At 42.8% G+C, this 18,900-nt stretch overlaps 1 protein-coding gene across 2 annotated transcripts in view; it reads left to right on the top strand.

The window, feature by feature from the left end:
• Positions 1-254: 254 nt before the first annotated feature.
• Positions 255-18,900, top strand: part of LOC112263561 (coiled-coil domain-containing protein 102A) — a 68,007-nt gene continuing 49,361 nt past the window's right edge. The window contains exons 1-2 of one of the 2 annotated variants that reach the window (XM_024439973.2): positions 255-463; positions 10,408-10,573. The gene's annotated coding sequence lies outside the window, so the exon portion shown is untranslated. The remainder of the gene's footprint in view (positions 464-10,407; positions 10,574-18,900) is intronic. The other variant, XM_024439972.2, reaches the window with a different exon arrangement.

The raw sequence follows: 18,900 nt of genomic DNA, 5'->3' as shown, positions 1-18,900 counted from the left end.
TGACCAGCGTCATAGCATACGTTTCCGTGCATCGTTGTGACCTATGAAACGCGAGTGATAGTGTAATCAATGTGCAATAATTACGTCGACAATGAATTAACCTGTTCAATTATTATGTGACGTGCAGCCATATTCGGGTCCTGATTGGTCAACAGGCTTATTTGACACGTCAAATAGTGTTATTTGACGTGTATATTTTTTTGACAGCAAAAACACAAACGGCATTCCATATTTAAGCAAATTATCAAACTGTCAGTAGGCTGGATGGACGGTTTCAAAGCTTAGTCTCCAAGTCCCACCCCTTTTCGCTTCCCCACTCGGTCAGCCGTACCTCCAATTCCCAAGGAGAAATTCCTGTTGGAAGAATGACGTTAAGACTAGCGAAGAGAGGATAGCGACTTCTATCCAACAAATATCGCATCAAGTGGCATTTAGAATAAACTGAAATTGTGCCATTATAAAGGTATGTGCATATATGTATTTTATTCTGCAGTGGACAGCTAGTTTCACTTAAAAGCCACAGCTTGCTTTCAACACCGGGGTGTCAAATGACAGACAACACGGCAGAATTCCATGCAGGAAAGCCCAGTCTGATCCCTTTCTGTCCTTGTGTGTGTGCATGGATATTATTCAACATTCGTGAATAAATATAATACGTTTGTCTGTATGTTGACTTAACTTGACAATGTTGATACATTGTTACAAACCCATTATTGCTCGCTTTTACTACAGAATTACCACACCATGAAGTTAATATAATGGCATTATTTTTTCGTCACTCCACCTAGCTCGCTGGTAGTATTGTAGCTGTCAGGAGTTAATTATTCTCTGTTTGAGTTGACCGACATTTCCACTGTGAAATGGCTTTGCTTGTGAACTGCATTGATGCACTTATAACTCGTTTATAACGAGGCGCGTGTGTTACAATCTCACAACAAAGTGCGAAGTTCACAAGTTTGATTGATACTGTACCTCTGATTGAAGAAACAATCATGCTACACTACAGTATTTGCTACGACAATTTTAGAGGACTGTTGAATGAGACCGTTGAATGACACAGAATAACAGGTTTGTGGAGTGACACGTTTTTTACATTCAGACGTATCGTTCTTGGCGAATCCATCTGCTGAAAGTTTTGTGTCATCATTGTTGTCAAAGAACTAGCTCTACAGTGTTAAAATCAGCATAGGAGTTAATTCGTTCTACAGGACTGGAAATCTCTGCATGATCTTTTTCTAAATATACATTTTGTTTTGTGTAGGACTACTTTGTTGGAAATTCCATTGTTACATGACATCTTTTCCCTTCTTTTTAATTTTGTTTGTTTGTAAGGAATGGGTGTTTCCCAGAAGATGATGCCAGCTCTGTAGCCTACTATGCTGTATCATCTTATTTTAGGGTACTGCATTACATGTTTTTTGTTGTTATATTTTCCATAGTACTGTGAAAGTGACATTGAATCAATTGGACATGTTTATTATGGTTTGTTTTCAAGTTAACTCCATTAATCTTTCTATCTCCATGTATCTCTCTTCCTCTCCCTTTCATTTCTTTTCCCCTTCCCAAACATACCAAGCGGTTTTGATTGAATGGATATAGCCTTCAGGTTTTTAAAAACATAACATCTTTTTTTCCTCCAGGCTGGGTCTGGGTCTGGGCCATCTGCCTTTACACCCATCTTAAAAAAACACCCTTTGCCTCCCACTTCAAAACAGTGTTAACGTGAGGCCAGGCACGTTTTGTTAAGCCCAGGTCACTCTCACATTTTCCACACTTGTAATAGCAACTCCAAGGCCACAGAAAATATTCTTCCACGATAAATCCCACCACTCTAAATTATAATGGTAGGTTGTCATCTTCGCATATTGGTTTCCGTTTTAAAAATAGTTACAATAGAGAGCATTTAAATAAAATCTTGCGGAAAAGTGAAAATGGATTTATAGTACAGCCGGCCCAATAACTCTCACCATGTTCCCCTTTCTCCACCTCCACCTTTTTTCAAAATAATCTTGAGGCCTCTTGTCGCCCACAGATGTCATGATTTCTCTCTTTCTCCCCTTTATTCCTCTTCTTTTCTCAATGCTCCTGTCTCGACTAACCAGGCTTGGGGCTGAGTGAGACATGCTCACTGAAACCCTGGCCACTCTGGCTGTAGTCCACCCCAGTGATGTCCCTGTTTAGCCTACTATAGTCTGCCTACCTACTGGATGACTGTTGATGAAGATGACAAGAATGAGGATGATGGGGATGAGTCCAGCTGATCTTTTCTTTACAACCTTACTCCCCACATTCAGGCACATAACCCCCTGAATGAATGTCCTAACACTAACTGGGCTTGCTTTAGTAAGCTACTTAATGGCTCCCTGATGCATGGGGCAGCTAAACAGACAGACCCAAATACTGAGATAATTCCCATTTCTATTGGGTTTCTTCTCTCACTCACTCACACACACGCACACACGCACACATGCACACATACAGATGTACAACGCCACCATGTGTGGTTGTCATGGCAACACCCCATTTTTAGGATCGCAGATACCCATCTGCTTGCGTGCCACATGCATCAGACTGTGGGTCTGTGAACTGATATTCTGAATCTGTGTGTGTGTGTGTGAGTAATAACAATAACTACACAGGATTGATGTACCGCTTTTCTGAAAACCCAAAGACTCTTCGCTTAATGTAGAGTAGACTGTGCCTTTGGCTTTGAAAATACCTCTCCTTTGTCTAAGTTCCTGTGTGGAATATCAACATCCTCCAATACCTCTCCACACATCTCAACACTTACATAAACAATGTCAGACTATAACAATGGCTCATAGAGTACTAGTGGTTAAGTGTAGCACGGCTACTCTTTTAGTGAATGTCCAGGATAAATACTGGAGGCTGTACTGTGTTTATTTCGGTGCAATCAAGAGCAATTGGTATGTAGCCTGCATGCCAAATTGACAGTGTACCTACAATCATTCTCGCCAAATGCATTCCAATCCTCCACACCCAGCTCTTTACTCTCTCCTGGTGTTTGCTCTCCCCTCAAACCCCCTTCTCCATTCCCTTTGCTCTCTCTATCACTCGCCCCCCCCCCTACCCTCTCTCTCTCTCTAATCCAGTTATTTGACTGACATGTCTTTGGGCTTTGAAGTCAAGTTGCTGTCAACAGGAGATCTATACATATTGTTATTTATTCCCGACTGGAAGACGTGTCCAGAAGAAAAACAAGTGACCAATCAGAGCTGACGTCAGTAGACCTCTGTGGCACTGGGTGCAATAAGTAATGACTGTTAATACATGTTTAAGGAGCCATTTCTTCTATCAGCTCTGCGCTGGTAAATTCATGGTCAGGGACAGAGACCCTATGACGGATTGATGTATAGAAGCTCCTATTGCAGTGCTATCTCAGCCAGCCCCATGACCATGCTTATTGTCTTCATGTCATCAGTCTTAGGATGAGTTTTACAGTCTGAGGCTTGGCTTAATGACTGATCCAGAAGCTCATTAACGCTTTGACACGTACCAACACACAGGTGTGATCATTCTACAGTGGTCCCTGCAGCGTACGCTCAAACCGATTAGAACAGTTACTTAGAACGTCCAGTTTCGATTGACACAACAGTCAGCGTTTGAGCTGGCCACACTGTTTTCTCACAGAAACATTTAGCATAAACAGTCCTGAATGTGACCCGTTTATTTTTGGATGCAATGTTCAGACATTCACAGAAGTATCGACAGCATAACACAATCATCCAAACCTAGCGCTGATGCTCAGGCTGACAGAAACCATAATATGAATGAGCTAATAGCAATTACTATTTTGCAATTCGTCACATCACAAGTTAGCTCACCATTGATCGAAAAAATTGAGTAAAAAACATTCAAAAAATTGGAAGTAATCCGACGATGGGTTGTTTGTGCATATTTGTTTTTCCACTCCAACCAAAGATAGGAAGAGGAGACAAGATGAGTTTGGTCTGTTTGCAGTATGCATGTTGAAGGGGGTGTGTCGTCTACCGTCATTCACTTCCCTTCATTCACTTCCGGAAGTTTACACGGAAAATTTGCGAACTATCCCTTCACCTCATTTTGTTTTAACATCTTTGATCTGACAGACGTTTACGTGACTCCCACTAAGCATTGTATTTCTTTTTTATTTTATTTCACCTTTATTTAACCAGGTAGGCAAGTTGAGAACAAGTTCTCATTTACAATTGCGACCTGGCCAAGATGAAGCAAAGCAGTTCGACACATACAACAACACAGAGTTAAACATGGAGTAAAACAAACATACAGTCAAGAAACAAGTCTATATACGATGTGAGCAAATGAGGTGAGAGAAAGGAGGTAAAGGCAAAAAAAGGCCATGGTGGCAAAGTAAATACAATATAGCAAGTAAAACACTGGAATAGTAGATTTGCAGTGGAAGAATGTGCAAAGTAGAAATAAAAATAATGGGGTGCAAAGGAGCAAAATAAATAAATACATAAAATAAAATAAATACAGTAGGGAAAGAGGTAGTTGTTTGGGCTAAATTATAGATGTGCTATGTACAGGTGCAGTAATCTGTGAGCTGCTCTGACTGCTGGTGCTTAAAGCTAGTGAGGAAGATAAGTGTTTCCAGTTTCAGAGATTTTCGTAGTTCGTTCCAGTCATTGGCAGCAGAGAACTGGAAGGAGTATAATGTCAACAAACATGGCGTCACACTTAGCTGGCAAATAGCTTAACATTAGCTGTTCTTAACCCATACAACGTTCCAAAAAAGTATTTTTACACACATCATATGTGTTCATTACAATCTATGCAAGAATTGAAATGCATGATTTGTCACCAGTCTTTGAAAACATGTGAATAAAACAGTAAATACATTATGCTCCATACATACGGTACGCTACAGTAGAAACAACAACATGATATACAGAAAATAAGGCACTTACTTTGATAGGAACACACACATGTCCAAAGTTATTATTTGTAAGGAAGACAACAATAAAGACAATGCGAGCCCCAGCCAGAAAATGTGCCAAAGGGGGAACATTTGTGCAAGACTGTGCAAATGTCTGCATACTTGATTTGGGGAAACTTGTGCTTGGACTCTCTTCGAAGAGAGAAGTTTGTCCTGCTCAGTAAAGCCTGAGGGCAGCACGGTCTTTCCTGTTGCGTAACAATCACATTTTGGAACAGTGAGTGCATTCTGACATCTCACGCATAAAGAAACTCACACTGGGGAGAGATATTTGGAACTCACACTTGAAAAGGTTAAGAGATAAGAGACAGTTATTGTTTGCTTGTTGGTGTTCTAATCTCTCAATTGAATTGTCAGCCTTCTGCATAGCTCACTCGTGACTCACCACTGTGATAACGGATGATATGGCTGACACCCAGAGGTCTGCATAGTGTTCAGTATGGCACCATCACACAGGTTTAGATCTTATCTTGTATGTAGAGGATCATGAATCAATAACCAGCGTCCATCACTATTTTACTTAAGATCTTGAGACAGTTAGGGTTGGTTTGTGTCATTTGTTTTTGTCTGTCCAGTCCGTCCAGTCCGTCCATGCTCTGAGCAGCTAGGTGGGTGAGCTGTTTACCCTTGGTGTCAGATTGAGACTTGTGGCTCTGATGAGGAGCTGGGATAAGACAGATGTCGATGATATCTCACAGTAGGACTGTGTCTATGAAAGCACTTTGTGTTAGCGTCTCTCCCCATTTTCCGCTCGCTGTCTTTTCTCTCTCTCTCTCTCTCTCTCTCTCTCTCTCTCTCTCTCTGTCTCTCTCTCTGTCTCTGTCTCTCTCTCTCTCTCTCTCTCTCTCTCTCTGTCTCTCTCTCTGTCTCTCTCTGTAGCTATGACCAGAACCTGCTAGCAGGCCAAACCTGGGAGAATGGAGAGAAGAAAATACTTTTTATCAATGATGAGAGGATCTAGGAGGAATTTGCTGGCCTTTGCATAGTAATATATTTGTCCTATTTCACACATGTACACGTGTGTATTAGAGGTCGACCGATTAATCAGAATTTTTACACCTTTATTTGACTAGGCTAGTCAGTTATGAACACATTCTTATTTTCAATGACGGCCTAGGAACGGTGGGTTAACTGCCTTGTTCAGGGGCAGAACGACAGATTTTTACCTTGTACCTTGTCAGCTCTGGGATTCAATCTTGCAAACTTACGGTTAACTAGTCCAATGCTCTAACCACCTGCCTCTCATTGCACTCCACGAGGAGCCTGCCTGTTACGCGAATGTGGTAGAAGCCAAGGTAAGTTGCTAGCTAGCATTAAACTTATCTTATAAAAAACATTCAATCAATCAATCAATCATAATCACTAGCTAACTACACATTGTTGATGATATTACTAGTTTATCTAGTGTGTCCTGCGTTGCATATAATCAATGCAATGCTGGGGGATGATTTAACAAAGCGTATTTGCGAAAAAAGCACAATCGTTGCACGACTGTACCTAACCATAAACACCAATGTCTTTCTTAAAATCAATACACAGAAGTATATATTTTTAAACCTGCTTATTTAGCTAAAAGAAATCCAGGTTAGCAGGCAATATTAACCAGGTGAAATTGTGTCACTTCTCTTGCGTTCATTGCACGCAGAGTCAGTGTATATGCAACAGTTTGGGTCGCCTAATTTGCCAGAATTATATGTAATTATTGACATAACATTGAAGGTTGTACAATGTAACAAGAATATTTAGACCCGTTTAGATAAAATACCGATCGATTCCGTATTTCACTGAAATAATAAACGTTTTGTCTTCGACATTATAGTTTCCGGATTCGACTATATTAATGACCAAAGGCTCGTATTTCTGTGTGTTATTATGTTATAATTAAGTATATGATTTGATATTTGATAGAGCAGTCTGACTGAGCGATGGTAGCATTCATTCAAACAGCACTTTCGTGCGTTTTGCCAGCAGCTCTTTGCAAGCACAGGGCTGTTCATGACTTCAAGCCTATCAGCCTAATGGCTGGTGTAACCGATGTGAAATGGCTAGTTAGTTAGCGGGGTGCGCGCTAATAGCTTTTCAAACGTCACTTGCTCTGCATGGGTAACGCTGCTTCGAGTGTGGCTGTTGTCGATGTTTTCCTGGTTCGAGCCCAGGTAGGGGCGAGGAGAGGGACGGAAGCTATACTGTTACACTGGCAATACTAAAGTGCCTATAAGAACATCCAATAGTCAAAGGTATATGAAATACAAATGGTATAGAGAGAAATATTACTATAAATACTATATTAACTACAACCTAAAACCTCTTACCTTGGAATATTGAAGTCTCATGTTAAAAGGAACCACCAACTTTCATATGTTCTCATGTTCTGAGCAAGGAACTGAAACGTTAGCTTTTTTACATGGCACATATTGCACTTTTACTTCTCCAACACTTTGTTTTTGCATTATTTAAACCAAATCGAACCTGTTTCATTATTTATTTGAGGCTAAATGTATTTTTATTGATGTATTATATTAAGTTAAAATAAGTGTTCATTCAGTATTGTTGTAATTGTCATTATTACAAATATATTTTTAAAAATCGGCCGTTTAATCGGCATCCGATTTTTTTTGGTCCCCCAATAATCGGTATCGGCATCGGCGTTGAAAAATCATAATCGGTCGACCTCTAGTGTGTATTATACGCATGTGTGAATTGGAAATATGTTTTTTTTCTTGCATATCAAATCCTCCAAGACACCCTCGGAGACTGCATATTTCACTGGAACAAAGTGGAAGAAGGACCTTGCTTGCCATGAATATGGCCTCAGGGGCACATGGCTCCTGTGAACGTTTTGATGACATAACATCAGCTGTTACAGAGAGTAGTAGATTGTTGAAATATTGCTCCTTTCTGAGTTTAAGCATTAAAAAAATAGAGCATCACAACAGTTTAGAAAAAGCTCTGATTCAGTGTCTGTTGATGTGAACTCGGTACTGCCTGCAAGTCTTTCCACGTGAAGCTGACAGAATCTCTGACTTTAGCTTTATATAAGACGTTGTTATTACTGTTTGGCAGTAATGTTACATTTGAGCAAGGCATGGAATGCCTTTGGTCTTGTCTGTCAATGGGGCATCACTATCGGGCAATCTTGCTGTGGTTGCTGCCATTAAAGCAGCCTTCTGTTTAATTCTAGCTTCTTTAACCCGAGAGTGTGTGTGACTATAACGTTGTTTTCAGAGATTGTTATGTTGTTGTCCGGAGACCACAGGAAGGAGATGTGGGTGGAGCAGACAACAGAGTTGGGGAATTGACTGACCACCACTGACAAACCCCCTATTTCCATCCCTCTCCTTCCAACCTGGAAACAAGTTTGACTGCCCTCTCTCCAGGGAGTGGCCGTAAGTCACCCTGTAGCCTTTTGGGTGGGACAAACAGACTGACATCATTGGGCGATCTGTGCCTCTCTAAGCAGTCTGCCAGATGCACCAGAAGCAGCTGTTTGTGGCTTTAGGTTGAGAGGGACTGTGGCATGCTATGTGCTTCGTTATTAGAGAAAGAGGCCCCTATTTACGTCCACAGAGTGCAGACATCGGCCCTGGTTTGGTCTGTCAGTGGAACGAATGGTGAGGAGGACCAGGCCTCGGCTACATTAAAGAACCTAGCTCTGCTCTCCCTAATGTAATGCAGCCCAGATTCCATTGGGCGCTGTGTATTTATGAGTGTGTTTGGGGTGTATTAAAGACACAAGTGTGTCATGCAAACCAAATGTAGGTGCATGTCTGTAATAGGTTAATAAAAGCACTGAAGTAAATAAAAACAAGTCTTAGGCAATCTGCGTTTCTGGATAATTTATTGAAATTGAATTTCCTTTCCTTAACCTTTCATTGGTGGAGGCCAAGACTGCCATCAGCCTTGACCAGACAGAATTTGGCGTCGACGTAGCCAAAAACAGTTGCTATAATACGAACTCATAAATGCTGGTATGCCATATTTTATTGTCATCCTGTTACCTCTGTATGTGTTGATGAGAAGACCATGAGAAGGATTTATTTTGGTCTGCTGTCAGTTCTGCCTTTCATAGTGATATGAGGGAGGACTATGTTCCTATAGGTGCAATCACATGAAGGACTCTGAAGCCTCCTCAGATTGCTGTGCAGGATTAGTTGATCTCAAAGCCAGTTACACAGAAATACCCACAGGTAGTCTGACCGCACTGACTGAATGGGCTTTGTTGGGATGTGGGGGACTGCCAACACATCCCACTACCAACTGGGACAACATGTGAGTTATCATTTAAAGTCTTAGACAGTAACGTTGGTCAGTCTCTGTTGAGATTCCTGGAGGTATTCGGTTTCCCTCTTTTGGCAGTTGGCGTCAAAGTAAAACCTCTCCTTCTGGGAGAGCCTATCATAATGTCTGATCCTGTAGTTTCTCTCCGTCCGCCCATGTGCAGACAGATTTAGAGAGCTTTAATGCTCAATTACTTCTGCCTTACAGCCGCCACCACTTACCCATGATGCCCGGCTAATAGGGGCGGGCCCCCTGTCAGAAATAGGACCCTCTATTTGATGAAAAGTAAGAACAAGTTACACAAGCTCTGCACAGTTGCTCTGCACAGCGCCAGCCATCTTTGTCTGGCAGAAAGCTGTGATTCATGCCTAAATAAAGTACAGTCAGATCAATAAAGGGAAGGTGCCTTAATCCATACTCTACAGCCTGTATCCTTTTACTGCAACTTAACACCTACTACTAACTGGACTGAGGATCTGTCCCCACCCCGGCGTTAGTGATTGTCTTTTACCCCACCCCACTGTGTTATAGCACTAGTGTGGACTCAATCCTGTGGTGAGGGGTTGGGCTTATTGCACTTAGCGGCAAAACGTAGCCTGCTTGATGTTCCTGCCACAGTATTTACCATCCCATTGGATTTTTTTCCTTATTCCCTGACACTTGCCTCTAGTTAAACGAACTAACTGAGAGCCTCTATCTCTCGCTCTCTCTTGCTCTCCTCAACACCTGTCTGCCGAGGCAATTTATTGAGTTAACATTTAAGTTGTGTGTAAATAATGGACAGCTCATCCACTTGGCTGATGTGTTCATGGGCACACTTCACACTGAGAGCGAAGAAACACTGAGGCCCATCCTGGGAGGTAAAGTCGTCCCATGACTAATAATATTGTCTGCTCCATGGAGTGAGTTGGGGCTTTTATTTAATCGTTCCTAACAGCATGTGAGGTGGTCCATTTCCGATTTTAATTAAACCGTGCAAGCTGAAATTGGGATATAGCAAATGATTCCTTATTGTGCTGGAGAACTTATCAGTACTGTTGGAAAATAATGGAAAAATAAATGCTGTTTTGGGGACAGGTATGATTAAGGGAAGGGGAGCTGAGAGGCAGGGGGACAGATGGGAGGGCGTGGTGGACTGATTGTTAAGTGTTTTCCTCTGACTGAAACAGCAGGACTCCTCACTGAGCTGACGGGCCTTGCAGAGAGGAGCAGCTCCACTGAGGAGGAGAGGACATGCAGGATTCACTCTGTCACTCAGAATCTGCTCTAACCACTGTAGCCCCAGTAGTGACAGCAGAGAGGGAGGAGGAGGATGGTGGGAAGAATAGAGGAGAGGTAAGAGATTACAAGGAGAGGGATTGAGGTGATGGTAGAAGAGAGGAGAAAATGACTAAAAGAGGGATAGTGGATATATTGGGGTGTTTCTTTTACATCTCCTGACAAAAGATCTTTGAACCTACTGTGACTGGTGTCTTCTCCCTACACCCCCAGCTTCGTTCAATAAAACGTCCTAATCCTGCTGGGTCATTTTATTGCTTGTAGGAGATGCCTGTAAGGAGGGGTTACGGACAGATCTGAGCCTTGTGTCGCTCTGCTCCAACAAGGAAGCAACCTATCAACAGACCAGATGGTCTTTACAACTAACTTTATGTGTGTTTCTGTTGGAGTTTATATGGGTGATATGCTCCTCCCTCTCCAGCCCCTAATCCCAGACAGTTTGACCCCACTAATGGGGAGAGATAAATTGGGGTTTGTACTGCGGCATTAACCTGCCAGGTCAGTATTCGACATCCATCCCTGGCTGAGGACGTCGGGACGTGGAAACTGGCCTCTAGGGGCAACAGTGAAGCTCTGTTACCTTCAAGTAGGTTTTGGTTTTGATAGGGCATTTGGATAAGGCATACAACTAGAAACAACTTTCTATTGCTAGATTCGAATTTGTAACCTTTGGAATCGGAGGCAGATTGCCTCCGATTCAAAAGGTTTCAAGTTTGAATCCAGCGGCAGAAAGTTGTTTTTGAGATTTTAGTCTATCCCAAACCTTAACCCTTACCTTAACCATTCAGAGTTAATACCTAACCTTAACCCTAACTGTAAAGAGTATGCAGAAATTTCCCATCAAAATTAATTCATTTGTTTCACGCTTTGAAGCTCGTACCCTGTAGTCAGATGTGATCTACTCTTAGCTTCGGAGCTGTAACACAGGGCTGAAAGATATACTGTATACACTCACCAAGCTGCAGAGAGCAGGCAGTGAAACAGGCAGTCAAATAGTATCTCTCCAGCCCTCCATCACTTCCTGGCCTGCCTGGGCTCTGGGCTGGCTGCTGAATAAATGATGGCTATTTAATAGTGCAGAGCCGCTCTAGACTCTGGACACTCAGTCAGCAATACACAAGGAGAGACAACTCTGAGACAGAGCAAGGCCACTATGCTGAACACAGCATATCATCGCCACAACACAGGCGACAGGTAACCTAGCGGTTAGAGCATTGGGCCAGTAACCGAAAGATCGCTACTTTGAATCCCCCGAGCTGACAAGGTATAAAATCTGTCGCTGTGCCCCGGAGCAAGCCACATAGCCTTAATTGCTTCAGGGTCTGGCTGGTTGTGACCCCACTCTCCAAGGGTGTCTCGTGGGGAGTTGGGATACGCTAAATACACATTTCCAAATCACACCTGTATAATACATTCTTGTCCATCTGTGAAATAGGACAAATATACTGTATGTACCTCAAATAGTTATTATATATCAGTGAAGCCTTCAAAATATGTTCAATATGTGTGTCGTGTTGCGTACATTGTATGTGTGCATTTGTTTATGCAGACATGTATAGGTGTGTGGTAACCAATCCTCTAAACGAGTAGACAATATGAATTGATTGTAAGGGATTGTAGTCATGTACAGTAGCACTTTTAAGGTTTCCAAAGCCCATTGCAATGTAATTACGTCTCACCTCATCCTCATCCCACTTCACAGTCTGTAAAAAATCCCACACACATTCCTCTGACTGCAGTTGTACTAATTTAATTAGATCTAGTTTATATCCTGCTGCCAGTGAATCTAGCTGCGATTCTGCTACAGTTCAGCTCCAGTTTGCTCTTTGATCATATCATTGAGACTTTTAATGTGGGCGACTGTCATAGGGACTCCTGTTAGTAGTTACAGGGACCTGCGACCTCGGTCTGTGAGTCATTCTTTGGTATTTGTTTATTTGTGGGTTCATGTGTTTGCATGTGGGATGAGTGTTCGTTTGTGTTTGTTTAAAAAGTCTTCCAAATGACCTCCATCCAGTAATGTTTGTGCTTTGGAATTTCATGGAGCTTTGTGATTCTGCTTTTATTCATTTTGTATGGCTGTCCAGTGTCCATTTCCTCTCCTTCAAGTCATCTTCTCTCTGATCTTGTCCCTGAATGTGGTGTGACTAAAGCATCTTTGTGGGGGCTGAGGTTGGAGGGAAAATTGTGAAATGAACATTTCACACTTCCCACCCCATCAGTTTAGCGATGGGGTTAGAATGTCAACATTGGTGACCAAATCTCATGTCATCGTCTGCAGCAATAGGGTGTGATTTATGTGTGCACTTGTGTGTGCGTGCGTGCATGTGCGTAGGTGTCAGGTGTGTGTGTGTGATGCATGACATGTATTTTTAAAGGCATATGTGTGGGTCTAAGTTTCTGTGCATGAGGACAGGATGTTAGTGAGTCATGGTTCAGGAATGCAGTGTATTATTCATGGTAAACCCAGATCCCACTGCAGCCACGACACCTACACTCTTTAGTAAAAAAGGTTCCAAAAGGGTTCTTCGACTTTCCCCATCGGATAACCCTTTTTGGTTCCAGGTAGAACTATCTGTGGAAATGGTTCTACCTGGAACCAAAAAGGGTTCTTCAAAGGGTTCTCCTATGGGGACACCTGAAGAACCCTTTTAGGTTCTAGATTGTTCCTAAGAGTGTAGGTCCACATGGAACACGACTCTTCCTATTGTTGTGCAGTGTCAGACAGAGGGAAACTAGAATGAACTGTGTGGGTTCTGATGAGTTAGGCCCCATGCCATAGATGACGAGACACACATTGAGTTAGATGTGTAACCATAGAAACAAGCTTCAGAAATGTTATTTTGAGGTAAAGAAGACTGACAGTTTTTTACTCTGTGTGACTAGGGTTTCCATTGGTGATGGACGTTGCGTATTAGACCAGGGCTCAGAGTGTACTAACCAATTTCTGTGTCTGGATGTAAATGACAGATTCTCAATTGCTATGTCTGTCACCCATTGTTCATCGATTGCCATGGCAACACCACAGCTAGAACTATAAATAGGGAATGGCTAGCTAGTCTATGATGTAGCCTAGATTCAAATCAAAGTTTATTTGTCATGTGCGCCGAATACAACAGGTGTAGACCTTACAGTGAAATGCTTACTTACAGGCTCTAACCAATAGTGCGGGAAAAAAAGGTATGTGTGTGTGTGTGTAAAAGTAAAGAAATAAAACAACAGTAAAAATATATTTGAAAATGAGAGTAGCAAGGCTATATACAGACACCGGTTAGTCAGGCTTATTGAGGTAGTATGTACATGTAGGTATGGTTAAAGTGAGTATGCATATATGATGAACAGAGAGCAGCAGCAGCATAAAAGAGGGGTTGGTTGGGGGGGGGACACACAATGCAAATAGTCCGGGTAACCACTTGTTACCTGTTCAGAAGTGTTATGGCTTGGGGGTAAAAACTGTTGTCCTAGACTTGGCACTCTGGTACCGCTTGCCATGCAGTAGTAGAGAGAACAGTCTATGACTGGGTTGGCTGGGGTCTTTGACAATTGTTAGGGCCTTCCTCTGACACCGCCTGGGGTAGAGGTCCTGGATGGCAGGCAGCTTTGCCCCAGTGATGTATTAGGCCGTACGCACTACCCTCTGAAGTGCCTTGCGGTCAGAGGCCAAGCAATTGCCGTACCAGGCAGTGATGCAACCGGTCAGGATGCTCTCGATGTTGCAGATCAATCAGATCAAGCGTTAACCGGCGATAGTAGACACCCGCATAGCAGATGTTTTGGCGGTGTCAGAAGTGGAACTGCATTGGAGCAGTCAAATTGGTGAGCCGCTGCTCTTGCATCATTGTCACGAAGCCCCACTCGACGTTACAATAGTGGTTCCCAAACTAGGGGTTGCGACCCCATGTGGGGTCACCTGATATGAAAATGGGGTCACGGGGGAATTTCCAATATTCTGAAAAAACATACTTACCAAAAAATATATATATATTATAATATTGTCTTTGTGTCTCAAAATCATTGAAATGTGGTTAACCTTAAAAATCTAAATGAAGATTATTCAAATCTAAAACATAGAATTCAACTAGAGGGTGCCCGTAGATCATTGGAAAAGGCGGCACTTGACACTTGAATCATTCCCATGGTGAATGGATAGGCCTGCTGTCGTCTCCCTCTGGAGCATTAATGCCTTGTACAAAACAACTGGGAATTAGAAACTGGAAATTTGGAAATCTCAGACTTCAGATTTCAGTGCGTTCAAGACAACTGGGAACTCTGAAAAAAACGAGCTCCAACTGGGATAAAAAAAAAAGTCATTCAGCTCAGAATTCCAACTCGGGAACTCAGGTCTCTTTCTAGAGCTCCGACTTTCTGACCTAAAGATCACTGGTGATGATTTGACCTCATATTTTTCCAAGTGGTCTTGAAGCACCATAAAACTCATGGTACCCTTAGCCAGCTCATACACTATATATGCAACGTATGTGGACACCCTTTCAAATGAGTGGATTTGGCTATTTCAGCCACATCCATTGCTGACAGGTGTATAAATTGAGCACACAGCCATGCAATCTCCATAGACAAACATTGCCAGTAGAATGGCCTTACTGAAGAGCTCAGTGACTTTCAACGTGGCACCGTCATAGGAAGCAACCTTTCCATCAAGTCAGTTCATCAAATTTCTGCCCTGCTAGAGCTGCCCCGGTTAACTGTTAGTGCTGTTATTGTGAAGTGGAAACCTCTAGGAGCAACAACGACTTGGTAGGCCACACAAAGAGGTAGGCCACACAATCTCACAGAACGGGACTGCCGAGTGCTGAAGCGCATATCACGTAAAAATCGTCTGTCCTCAGTTGCAGTACTCACTACCGAGTTCCAAACTGCCTCTGGAAGCATTGTCATCACAATAACTGTTCGTCTGGAGCTTCATGGAATTGGTTTCCATGGCCTAAGATCACCATGCGCAATGCCAAGCGTCGGCGAGGAGGAATAATGTCTGGGGCTGTTTTTCATGGTTTGGGCTAGGCCCCTTAGTTCCAGTGAGGGGAAATCTTAATGCTACAGCATAAATGACTTTCTAGACGATTCTGTGCTTCCAACTTTGTGGACACAGTTTGGAGAAGGCCCTTTCCTGTTTCAGCATGACAATGCCCGCTGTGCACAAAACGAGGTCACTACAGAAATGGTTTGTCAAGATCGGTGTGGAAGAACTTGACTGGCCTGCATAGAGCCCCGACCTCAACACCATTGAACACCTTTGAGATGAATAGGAACACCGACTGCGAGCCAGGCCTAATCACTCTACATCAGTGCCTGACCTCACTAATGCTCTTGTGACTGAATGGAAGCAAGTCCCCACAGGAATGTTACAACATCTAGTGGAAAGCCTTTCCAGATGAGTGGAGGTTGTTATAGCAGCAAAGGGTGGACCAACACCATATTATTGCCAATGGTTTTGGAATGAGATGTTTGACGAGTTGCTGTCCACATACCTTTAGTAATGTAGTGCATCTGTGTGAAGATGTATTCAGTGCTCTCGTCTGCATTAAAACCAAATATCGATCCAAGTTTGATTTGACAGCAGAGATGAGGTGCGCAGTGTCAACCACGCCCCCTGACTTTGAGAAGCTCCGACGTGATATGCATTAAGCACACCCATTTCATTAGTGGTGGTGAGAGAAGATACATAAATTATGTCTGTCTAATTTGCAATTGACTGTCATAGCCCCGCATGAAAAATATGTAATGGTGAGTTGAGAAGACAATCAGAAATACGGTTAGAATGTTTTTCAAATGACTGCCATAGCCCCAAATAAAGAAGTTACCATTGGCTGTTAATTACATCATTATTTTTCACATGGTTGGGCTCGTGAGAATTTTCAGATATAAAAATGGGGTAGTGGGCCAAAAAAGTTTGGGAACCCCTACGTTAGAAATACAGAAAGAGAAAGGGTAGGCTATATAGAAATAATGACGCTCAAATTGAAAAATCAATGAGGAGTTTTATCATCATAATAGAGGCGTGGATTGCATCTCACATTCCAGTGTTCCAACTCATAAACAAGGCTGCATGGGAATTCTGTTAATGTCTCACTTGTGTAGACAATGGCAATGTCTGCTTTAGGTATTTTATTTTACCTTTATTTAACTAGGCAAGTCATTTAAGAACTAATTCAGCGGGTTAACAGCAGGTTAACTGCCTGTTCAGGGGCAGAATGACAGATTTGTACCTTGTCAGCTCAGGGATTTGAACTTGCAACCTTTCAGTTACTAGTCCAACACTCTAACCACTAGGCTACCCTGCCGCCAGGAGACACTTGTGGATTTGACAGCTCTAACACAGTTCGACTTCCGACACCGTCAGAACAACCGGTATACGGATGTTGGCTTAAACAGATCTGATTGAATTGAGCCCTTCGACTTTGGTAGTTGGAGTTGGAGAGCCTCTGAGTCTACCCATGTTTGCTGTTCCTTGCTGCCTGGCAGGCAGAGCAGGCTGTCCTGTTATAACTCACTGCTGACCTCTAACCCCTGCCTGGTCTTTAGCACAGCTGTGAGGTTCCCTTCCTTCTGACCTAACTGAAATGTAACGAGTTATGAATCAGCAAAACCCATCCCACCGTTCCGCTTCCGCTGCCCAGGCAGTTGAACATCCTCAATGGACATTCCTTTGACGAGTCATAAGGGGGAAGTCCTAATTCTGGTGAGTTTTGTTTGAGGAAAATATATTGAGTGCAGGTCTCGAGTTACAAATCTTTTTTTCTGAAGTGCTCTACTTCGTATTTTCTCAGACCGTTTGAAGTTTGGAACATCTCACGCTGGCTTGGTTTCAAAGCTTTAAATTGGACCCATAGTTAGCGAAATAGGTCTCTCTCCTCCCACATGTTTTCTTCTGAATGGTCAGTTTCAAAATATTTTTTTTTTTCACGAATGTCTGTTGGTTTATAGTGCTATAGACCAGGGGCTCTGGCTAAGCAAACTGCTAATGAAGGGCTCCCAGATCAACCAGAGTCCCAAAACCAGAGTGTACGGTCACAGCGAGACACACATTCCCTCGCCTCTGACTCATGCGGTCAAGGGAACTGTTTACGGGCCCAGCCCTATATAGGGTCTCAGAGAAAGGGTTGTGGTCAAACCAAAATCACAGAGCTATGCTTGCTCCAGCACAGTTTTAAAAATGTATACTCCAACTCTGTGGAAGCGAGGGAATCCTCTGAAACTCTTCTGATTAAATCCACACTGACCACATTCCCACAAACCCCTGCTTTTAAAATAAAACCCCTCTCACTATTCCAGACCTGATATAAATGTCCTCCAGTTATGGTATTTAAAAAAAACTTAGCCTGGACTCAAAACCAGCCACTTAACTTGTATTAGTCTCTAATAGATAAGAACCCCTCACTTTGTGGAGGGATTGTAACGTGTGTTTATGGGGCGGAAATGTTTATGGCCCAGTTTGCAGTGATAAAGAGGCTGTTGGATGGACTGGGAGTAGTCACACGGGGGGGGTAGTATGTACACAGTTAAAGAGAAGGGGGAAGAGAGTGGGCGGGAATCAAAGAGGCAAGATACAGTATTTTGACATTCTTTCTAATGTATTCTGACATGTGTTTGTCATTCTGATAGCTTTGGTGTTGATATTGGTGTGGGTTGTACCCAGCTCTCTGGGTCAGAGGACATGTCCCTGTCAAAGACTGGTGCTGACTTATGGTCCTACGGTCGTCGACGGAGGGAGAGAGGAAGAGAGAGAGACGGAGAAAGAGAGAGTGGGAGAGACCCGGATGGGGATATTGTACAGTGGGAGAGGGCAGGAGAAGAAAGAGTTGGAGAGAGTAAAGACAGCAAAAACAGCAAGAATAGAAAAGAGAGTGTGGGGAAGAGAAGAATCAGGAAGAGTATGAGGAAGAGCACCTGTTGGACAGAGAGACCTGTTAATAGTGGATGTAGAAACATTTTTGTTTCGAGCCATCTGTTGCACGAGGACATCAAATCTCAGGAATCTCAGCTATAGAGACAGGAAGGAAGAGGATCATAGAACAGACAGTTTGAAGAGTGGCTGCTGCTTGTTCTGGCTTTGCCACAGCATCGATTCCTGTAAAAGGACCATTCCTGCAGATCTAGCAGTGCTTCACTCTCTCATTCTCATCTCTCTCCTTGTCTTTACACTCTTAGGAAACAGGGTCCGAAAAGGGTTCTTCGGTTATCCCCATAGGAGAAACCTATTTTTGTTCCAAGTAGAAACCTTTTTGGTTCCATTTAGAACTCTTTCGGGTTCCTCTGTGGAAAGGGTTTTTACATGGAACCCAAAATGGTTCTGTGGGACCAAAAAGGGTTCTCCTATCGGGACAGCTGAAGAACCCATTTAGGTTCTAGATAGCACACTTTTTTCT

This window comes from Oncorhynchus tshawytscha, linkage group LG12, assembly GCF_018296145.1.
Source record: "Oncorhynchus tshawytscha isolate Ot180627B linkage group LG12, Otsh_v2.0, whole genome shotgun sequence".
Taxonomy (NCBI): Eukaryota; Metazoa; Chordata; class Actinopteri; order Salmoniformes; family Salmonidae; genus Oncorhynchus; species Oncorhynchus tshawytscha.
This window is presented reverse-complemented; position numbering and strand designations above follow the sequence as displayed.